The sequence below is a fragment of the Limulus polyphemus genome, unplaced genomic scaffold (assembly GCF_000517525.1).
Source record: "Limulus polyphemus unplaced genomic scaffold, Limulus_polyphemus-2.1.2 Scaffold468, whole genome shotgun sequence".
NCBI lineage: Eukaryota > Metazoa > Arthropoda > Merostomata > Xiphosura > Limulidae > Limulus > Limulus polyphemus.
The window spans coordinates 365,246-375,545 of NW_013666078.1; the positions used below are offsets into that span (position 1 = coordinate 365,246).

Below are 10,300 nucleotides of genomic sequence, written 5' to 3' on the forward strand. Positions count from 1 at the left end.
ACTTTCAGGGCAGAATCTTTTTACGTTACTTTCCTTGTGAATGGCCACTTTGTTTAACAGACATACTAACATCAGAAGTTTTCTGGTTGGGAAATACCTGAAGCAATAATTGGACTCTGGGAAGCCTCGTGCTATTCCAGACATCAGAATGCACTTGTCCAGGAAGTAATCAACATACCAGGTGAGATGTGCATTGTTGTATTAATGTCCATTGTCACACGGATACAATGCATTCTAGACTCTGGAGGAGCACATTTTGAACCGTTGCTGAGATTGATAAGACATTAGGTCGTAGTGGCGTCCCTGGTGGCAACATGGGATAACCATGCATGATACCTTCACCACCTCCTACGTACAATTTTACCTTCTTCTGCCTGTCTGTTTGTGAGATACGACGCACTGAATTGCAAAACTTCCGTTACAATTACCTCGTATTTATGTAGATAATCTTGGATTTCAATATTAACTGAATCCAAGGAGGCAATGAATCAATATTTATTTTTTATCTTTTCTTTCAGAAAACAAAGACAAACAGTCGAAAGAGACACGAGCTAAAAACGAAGAACTGGTCAACAACACAGCGTCCGATTTCCACGGAATTCGCGTGCCAGTGGTGTCGCTAGTGTCGCTATTCATTGTAATTTTTCAGACAAGATGAACTTCGTCGATTAAGAAGTACTATATTAAAACTTTTCAATATTTTGCCGTGTACAGCTGTACCATAGTGCCCTGTAATATAGGTGTTGAAAAAAAAAGGCTCCGACCGAGAAGCCAATGGACATCTGGTCAGTGAACAAGTCGTATTTTTTTTTTAAGGAGACTGTTTTTCTCCTTGTTCTGATTACTAAAGTTTAAATGTAAACTTATCAATTCGGTATATTATTCAAAGTGAACGTACCCGCTAGTTAACAATGATTAGGGCTTTCCAGGTGGAGTTGCGAGCTTTGCGAAAATAAATTTCCTTCAAAAAAACGTGTAAAAGAAGTACATTTTGATTTGCAGCATCTTGTAGTCTATCTACATTGCTAATCTACAGTGATCTGGAATAAGACTTTGTATTGATAACAACAAATACGACAACATAAATATAAAGTATCTTTGAAATGTTTGCTCTTTCAAGCCACTGTTCAAAATTTATAACTATATTTGTTTTAATTTGTCGCCTACAAATATGAATGTTAAAAAAAATCAGTTGAATTGGCATTTCTACTGCAGTTGTGTAGAGTCACGTGACTCCTTTCGTGTAAGAATTATTACCCAGCAAATCCCATATGTGTTAATGATATGGTATTATTATTATCGACTCAAAGTTATAAACAGTTTGTATTTCATTTTCTACCTATAAATGTGACCGATCATGAACAGTAAAATAAGTCGAATTGGCATTTCTAATGTCATTGTGTACAGTCACGTGACTCGTGTCGTGTAAGATTTGGTGCCTAGCAAACTCTATATGTATTGTTAGTAAAACATTATTAAAGACTTAGAGTGCTGTTTACCAAGTTGCTTTAGAAAAAATGAAAAGTTGTTATCCAGTTAATATTTCTTAACATTAGTTTGCTCACTTATTCGTTTGATGACATATGGTAATTATTTGTAATGTGGTAAAACTGTAACGCAGATCAGACAGTTACAATAATTACCATTGCAATAGTTCTCATACTTAATACAAAGGTACATTGACTAATGAGACATATTATATGGTACTTTGACCAATCATATGATTTAAGACATTATATAGTGCAATGGCCAATCATATAGTTTAAGACAATGCGTGAGATTGGTATTTAATCCAGTTAATACAAATTTCGAGCACTTTACGCGATTTCTACTGCTATATCTCACTTATTTCGTTCGTACTTGATTTATTGTTCTACTAATCCCAATGTTGTGTGGATTCTGTCGAATGATATTAACATTGAGTTACGACAATCTGTTATCCGCGGCAATGGTAGTCATGGAAACAAATAATTGTGTGGAATAATATTATCACTGAGTTACAGCAGTCTGTTATCCGCGACAATGGTAATCATGAAAACAAATAATTGAGTGAAACGATATTAACACTTGGTTTATCGTAGTCTGTTAACCGCAACAATGGTAGTCATGGAAACAAAAGGAAATTATTCTTCTCAGAATGTGGTAAATACTTTGTTTAGGGAGGAAAGTACGAAGTAATACAATCAAGTATAGAGTCACATGTTAATTAATAACCAATTTCCTATGATATACGAGTTTGAAGTAAAAATATGTTGGTCAACACGACGGGAACCAAAGATTTGCCGAAATTGAAGGTCAGGTTCTATTTAAAAACTATTGTGCCAAATAGTATCTAGTGCACAGTGCCTTATGAGTACAGTGACCTTAGTTCAAGCACATTAAATCCACTCAGCATTATTTTTTAACCATGTTATTTTAGAATAAACGTGTCCAAATAGATCCTTCTAATAATTTGGATAATCTAAGCAAATTAACAGTTGTTATTAATTGTGTTTTTTTTATTTTATTTAAATTTTATTTTCAAAACGTCGTAAGAGAAGGTGTTTTCGCCATTACAACTTGTTAAGAGTTCTGTTTAAAAGTCAACTTTATGTCTTGCCTAAAAGCACACATTTCAAACAGATTAGGAAGTATGAGTTATAACACTGCATAGCAGGAAACAAATTCCAGTGGACGTTTTTTTCATTTTAAAATAAATTCAAGTGGACATTTTTTTATCTAAAATAAATTCCAGTGGACATTTTTTATTTTAATCGATAGTGCTTAAGTGACTACAGAGTTGCGCAGTATCGAATTTTAAATACGAGGTCTAGCCAACGTTTGTAATGATTTGTTTTTTCAAAGAAAAAGTACGATGAAGAAATAATCTTTCCTCCGAGTTGATGCTAAAAATAACAATAGCCAGTGAAAACAATTAGCAATAGACTGTATGAGGTAAAACAGTTTGGTATAAAGTATTTGAACTGCATTATTGGAACTGTATTCTCAATATTAGTGATTTTTGTCTATAAGTTTCAATATTTAAAAAAATATATATTTATTTAAAAGCAAGTAATAACCTGGTTATAGTTTTAGATACAGGAAACATGCCACTTAAAACCTTCCTATTATTTTTGTGTGATCTGTTGCTGTTTATACTCTTTTGTCTGAATTTGTTTACTTGTTTTAGAGCAAAGCTACATTGGGCTATCTGTTGTGTCCACTGTGTGGAATCAAACCCCGGATTTTAACGTTGTAAGTCCGTAAACTTACCGCTAAATTTGACTAAATATGTGACATTGAAATCAGGATTCAGGCTTAGCAGTTCTCGAGTGAAAACAATAACTGTATACTCGGTATCGTAAATATATAAATAGCTTTCCAAGATGTGATTTGCTAACTTATTGGTTCAACTGTAGTATTTGGAATAAATTTCCGAGATATTAGGATGCGTTATATAGATATATATAAGACCTTGCTAGTAATTTTCCGAACCAGAAGTTTGTTTGTTTGTTTAACCAGTAATAAATGAAACACATATTTTTTTTGAACCTCAAATTCTTTAAAAACGTAAGAAATTATTGGCGTGTCTGTGAATGTCTAAAACGTACTTAGATATGTGAGACACTTACATTGATATTTATAGAAAGGCCTTATTCACCAATAGGTATTATGAACGTATTTGACCTGATTTTTTTTTCTTCCAGTTTTCTCTCTTGTTTTAAGTTTAAACTGTATTTAATAGAATTATAATACTAAGCTCGTGGTTACCCTCAACCTACTGTTGCTGTACATCATCTGATAGTATCTTTAAAAAATAAACAAATAAATACAAAGAATGAGAAAACCAATGGGCGTGTACAATAAAATGTTGGGTCATGTTCATGTTGACAGAAATAAACCATGTGGTTTTCTTTGGTTTTACCCCAACTTTGTGTTTAAATGTTGTCGTAGCTGAGGTTATGGACTTGTCCAGGGGGTTTGAGTTAGGTCCAAATGGGTGGGTTGGATACATTTTCTGCTGGGTTTTAAAGTTCACTTCAGTATTAAACTGTTTGTAGCATGTAAAATGTTGGAGTGTGTAGCTAGCTGTATAGTTGACTTTTGTGGCTTTGAAGCACGTAAAGTGGATTGATATCATGAAGATGAGAAGATATATCACTATTATACCATACTTCAGGAGGAATTGGAACAAGGAATTAACATCATTGTTATACCGTATTTCAAGAGGAACTGGAACAAGGAATTAACATCATTGTTATACCGTACTTCAGGAGGAACTGGAACAAGGAATTAATATCATTGTTATAGCGTATTTCAAGAGGAACTGGAACAAGGAATTAATATCATTGTTATAGCGTATTTCAAGAGGAACTGGAACAAGGAATTAACATCATTGTTCTACCGTATTTCAAAAGGAACTGGAACAAGGAATTAACATCATTTTCTACCGTATTTCAAGAGGAACTGGAACAAGGAATTAACATCATTTTCTACCGTATTTCATGAGGAACTGGAACAAGGAATTAATATCATTGTTATACCGTACTTCAGGAGGAACTGGAACAGGGAATTAACAACATTGTTATACCGTACTTCAGGAGGAACTGGAACAGGGAATTAACAACATTGTTATACCGTACTTCAGGAGGAACTGGAACAAGGAATTTATATTACTTTTACACCGTACTTTGCGAAGAATTGGAACAAGGAATTAATATCACTGTTACACCGTACTTTGCGAGGGATTGGAACAAGGAATATCACAGTTACACCGTACTTTGCGAACGATTGGAACAAGGAAGAGACATGTTGCAAACATTTGTAGAAATAATCTATTTATTACCTGATGGAAGGTTTATATGTTTAAGTGATGTGATTCTGGCATAGCTTGTGATGAAAGATGTTTTACCCGGTTCTTAATCTGCTCAATGAAACGTGGCTGAATTTCATACAAAAAACAAAAAAAAACAACAACAAAGGTTTACTTCCTTTATATGTTCTTTCAAAAATCTAACTTATTTTTGATTGATTCAAACTTACAGACTATGTAACCTACTCTTTCATGTTTAGTGAACTTCAAAAGTTATAACAAAATAACTGGTTCTTGCCGTAAGTAGAAGTTATACAAGAAACTGCCCACGAATGTAAAAACTTAAGAAATTTTCCTATGGATGTGATATATAGAAGTGTATGTTTTGATTAACCACAGCAATTACAAAAAATGTCTTGATGTTGTTCTCACCTAGCTTATTGTTTGGTCTCAACAAATGATTATCCCAGTCCTGTTATGTTAAAAAAATCGATTTTTGTATGTTTTCTGTAGCATAAAATAAAGCTTAACGTTTTTGGCGCATATATATATATATATATATAGATTGTTTATAAGCCTCATGTTTCTTCTTATATTTCGTTAGCCGCGACAAGATAACGTGACAAATATATTGCTAAATCTAGATCTTTCGATGATATATTTCTACACAATTCTTAACATGTTAACAAAAAATAAAAACAATAAACTGAACAAATAAACAATGAGAGATAAAGTACAATAATATGAAATACATCTTCGATACAGTTATATAGATAACTAAAGTGCAATAGTCTATATAACTGTATCGAAGATTTATTTGATAGGTGAGTAGTAGCACCGAGTTCTACATATAAATAAAAACTCATTATTTTATTGCTGTCATAAGAGCTACGAAAACATATTTCATTGATGCATTAGAAAGAATTGCAAAAATTTATTTAAATGATATATAATATCCTTATAGAAACTGATATTTAAAAAATTATCAATTTGTGCAGTCAATACTGTCAAGTTAAATGATAAATGTGTAATTACTGTTACACATTTTTTAGAATGATGTCTTTTTCAGACTATACCAGACAGAACTCCATGTATTGAGAGTACAAACAAGCCCACATAAAAGTCATATTATTTTATGCCACATGGCATAACCGTTGTACATGACACGTCTGCACACAACACACACACACTAACACCACAGTGAAACTGAAAACCTGGTGCACAACTGTGGAGGGAGGAATGAAACAAATATATCGCGAAAACACCTATCAAAATAAACAAAGTAATATAAAGTATGTATAGGAAGCTAGTTTCAACAGTTTCTATTTTTTAATTGAATTAAAATCTTATGATTTTTACTTTTCCTCTATTATGAAGAAACAAAGGCTAGAAAACAGTAAATTGATATTGCATAGGCAAAAAGTAAATGTGGGTTTATGATAATGGCATCATCATCATATTTTAACATTACATTTTCTTACTGAAATTATAGCAATTGGTTAGACATCAAACAATAATTTCATTTGTACAATGGTAGCTTTGTTTTTACAACAAACAAAATGTGAACAATAGTGTATTATTCAAGTTATGCATACTTTCAGCTTTTGGTAATGATAAAAAACAGTCTTCATGTGGGAGTCAATGGGTTTTTATGGTTCTCAGGTTTGACTGAACCAATTTACTTTTAAGATTGGTTAAGATTAACAATGGTTTATTATTCAAATTATGTTTACCTACAAGTTTTGGTAATGATAAATGATATTCTTCATATAGAAGTCAATGGGTTTTTAGTGTTTTCAGGTTTGACTGAACCAATTTACTTTTAAGATTGGTTAAGATTAACAATGGTTTATTATTCAAATTATGTTTATCTACAAGTTTTGGTAATGATAAATGATATTCTTCATATAGAAGTCAATGGGTTTTTAGGGTTCTCAGGTTTGACTGAACCAATTTGCTTTTAAGATTGATATTAACATGTAAGAAGCCAATCAAAACAAAAAAACAAATTCATATTTTTTGGAAATTTTAAAAATTGGAGCCATCACAGGGGGTCAATGGGGTTTTGAGAGGATCTAAAGACAGATACCACGAACTTACATGGAAATATATACTTACAATTAAAATTTGTAATATTTTGTTTTTGTTTTAAGAGTCTCTAAATGGGAATCTGAAGGCTCTTAGAATTTGGTACAAAGATTTGCTTGAAAATTAACAAATTGCCATAAATATTGTTTGACAAAGGCGTATAAAATCTATTTACATGTTCGTTGTTTCCCATAACTAATGTGTTACTCACTGTACAGTAGTGAAACAGAACAGTGAACAACTTAAACCAATATAAGCTTTTGGGATTAGTAATGTATTTAAATTAAGGTCTGTCATGCGAGATTGGAGCTTGTATTTTCAGGCTTCAACATAGTTAGAAGTGTAAAAATACCCATGTAAACAAAAATTATTTTAACTATTAAAACTACAATGGAATTAGACTGTATCTCAAGTATCTTCAGTTCTTAATAAAGCTTCTATTGTACTTTTTTTTGTATTTTGAAAACGTTTGGTAATTAATGACAGCTCTTTAAAATGTGTTCACCTCTTGAACTGACAATTAATGACGACTTTTTAAGATGTATTCACCTCTTAATCACAGCTCTTTAAAATGTGTTCACCTCTTGAATTGACAATTAATGACGGCTCTTTAAGATGTATTCACCTCTTAATGACAGCTTTTTAAGATGAATTCACCTCATGAACCGACACTTTCTCACAGCTCTTTAAGATGTATTCACCTATTAATGACAGCTCTTTAAGATAAATTCACCTCTTGAACCAACAATTAATGACAGCTCTTTAAAATGTATTCAACTCTTGAACCGACACTTAATGACAGCTCTTTAAGATGTATACACCTCTTGAACCGACAAATAATGACAGCTCTTTAAGATGTATTCACCTCTTAATGACAACTCTTTAAGATGAATTCACTTCTTGAACTGGCACTTTCTGACAGCTCTTTAAGATGTATTCACCTCTTGAACCGACAAATAATGACAGTTCTTTAAGATGTATTGACCTCTTGAACCGACACTTAATGACAGCTCTTTAAGAGGTATACACCTCTTGAACCGACATATAATGACAGCTCTTTAAGATGTATTCACCTCTTGAACTGACAATTAATGACAGCTCTTTAAGATGTATTCACCTCTTGAACCGAGAGTTACTAACAGCTCTTTAAGATGTATTCACCTATTGAATCGACACTTACTGACAGCTCTTTAAGATGTATTCACCTCTTAAACCGACACTTAATGACAGCTCTTTAAGATGTATTCATCTCTTAATGGCAGCTCTTTAAGATATATTCACCTATTGAACCGACACTTACCGACAGCTCTTTAAGATGTATTCACCTCTTGAACCGACACTTAATGACAGCTCTTTGAGATGTATTCACCTGTTGAACCGACACTTACTGACAGCTCTTTAAGATGTATTCACCTCTTAATGGCAGCTCCTTAAGATATATTCACCTATTGAACCGACACTTACTGACAGCTCTTTAAAATGTATTCACCTCATGAATCGAGAAGGTTTTGCACAACAGGTTTTGTTTATAAAAAATGTATATATGTCATGATAATGAAACGAACTTAAATAGAACAAAGAAACTGTGAAACTTAGGTCTAGCAGTAACAAACTCGATTTCACAAGTTTAGGTAAAGAGTAAGTTTAAGCATTTTAGAATTATGAGTAACTATCATAGATAAATAATCATGGTCCCATCCAAAGCACCAAATTAAAGTAAAAATTACTTTAACAAATACATTTTTGTACATAAATATAAGCCTAATTTACTTGCAAAAGGATATTAAGAAAAACAATATTTGAGACTGACATGAACCACGAAAACAAAACGTGTAGTGATTATTTTGGACACATACCCCCTCACAGGGGCTCAATGGTATTTCTCAGGGCTTATGATGGTAAAAATTGGGTTTCAATACTCGTAGTGGGCAGTGAACAGGTAAATAGCCTGCTTTGAAGCTTTGTGCGTACATTTATTGCAGGTGCTGCCATCTGTAGAGGATTAAACTAACTGATTAAACGTAGGGTAACTTATAATAAGTTGGCAAACAACGATTTACATAATGAAGTGATTTATTTGGGAGGGGGTTGGGGAATACAACACGTTTCGACAGAATATTGGTCTGTCTTCTTCTGTTAAAGATCTAAGCGTTGTTAATAATATTAAACAAAATACTATACGGTTTTATAAAGTAAACCTCGTTTTTTGTCATGCAAGAATTTGTATTAATTCGAATTGATAACATAAAAAATAAATCATGTAAAACGCAACCATAAAAAACACACACAAAAATTCAACAAAATTTTGTCAAAATACTTAATCTGTTGCGATCACTTAGATTTTCAAAAAAATATTATTTGAAATTAAATAACTCCATCACAGTGTCATTAGATACAAACAATCGAACGATTGATTATTATATTCGCAAATATTAATTTAATATAGTGATTAATGAATAACTAGAATCAATCGACTGTTACAATTTCATTATTAAACTAAATTCTATTCGACTAACATAATTAAACATAATTTGGGAAAAGCCATTTTCTAATGACATTTACCCAACGTTGATATATCTGGGAGACACCAGCAAACGAACGCAGCAAAGCGTACTACGGATCAGATAGAAACCAATTTGCCCTAAAGCTAGGTATTGGGAGGATAAGAAAAACTAAAATAGGAAAAACCTGTCATTATTTACAGATAAATAGCAGCTTTGGGACCTCCCTGATGTTATCAATTACAGCGTGGTTTGAAAGAGTGTATACCTGTCTACTGGAGGAAACATACTGTAAGACATATGTAAGATGGATAAGATAGATTATATATAAAATAAAGGTTGTAGGACATCAATCAAGTATGTCCTACAACATTTTAATTGTTTGAAATTTATTTTCAAAACAAAACCAATGCTACTATATATTAATTTATTCTATTAATCAGTATTTTCTTGTATTTCGTTCTATTTGCTGTACTAAAAAATGCTCGTAACAACGACCTTGTAACAACACGACCTTGTGGCAACACAAAACTAGGGCTTTGTATGGCTTGGTGGTTAGGTCGCTCGACTCGCAATCTTCAGGTCACGAGTTCAAATCCCGCCATCGAACATGCTCTCCCTTTCAACTGTGAAGACGTTATAATGTGACGGTTAACCCCACTATTCGTTAGTAAAAGAGCAGCCCAAGAGTTTGTGGTGGGTGTTGTTGACTACGTGCCTTCCCTCTAGTATATTATTTCCAAGTGAGAGATGGCTATAGCAGGTAGCACTCCAGTAGCTACGAAATTAAAAAAACCTTAACATTGCACAAATCTTACAATTACATGAATCTTGTGACCATATAAATCTTCTAGGCGTAAGGATCTTCTAATCGCACGAACCTTTTAAGCATAAGGACTTTCAGCCAATGAGCTTCGTT

The 10,300-nt window shown here is 32.7% G+C and overlaps 1 protein-coding gene across 2 annotated transcripts in view; it reads left to right on the forward strand.

Annotated features, from left to right (window-relative positions):
* LOC106458473 (ephrin-B1-like) overlaps positions 1-4,950 on the forward strand; it is a 369,101-nt gene extending 364,151 nt beyond the window's left edge. For both annotated transcript variants that reach the window (XM_022384689.1, XM_022384691.1), the window contains exon 6: positions 519-4,950. The gene's annotated coding sequence lies outside the window, so the exon portion shown is untranslated. The remainder of the gene's footprint in view (positions 1-518) is intronic.
* Positions 4,951-10,300: the final 5,350 nt, after the last annotated feature.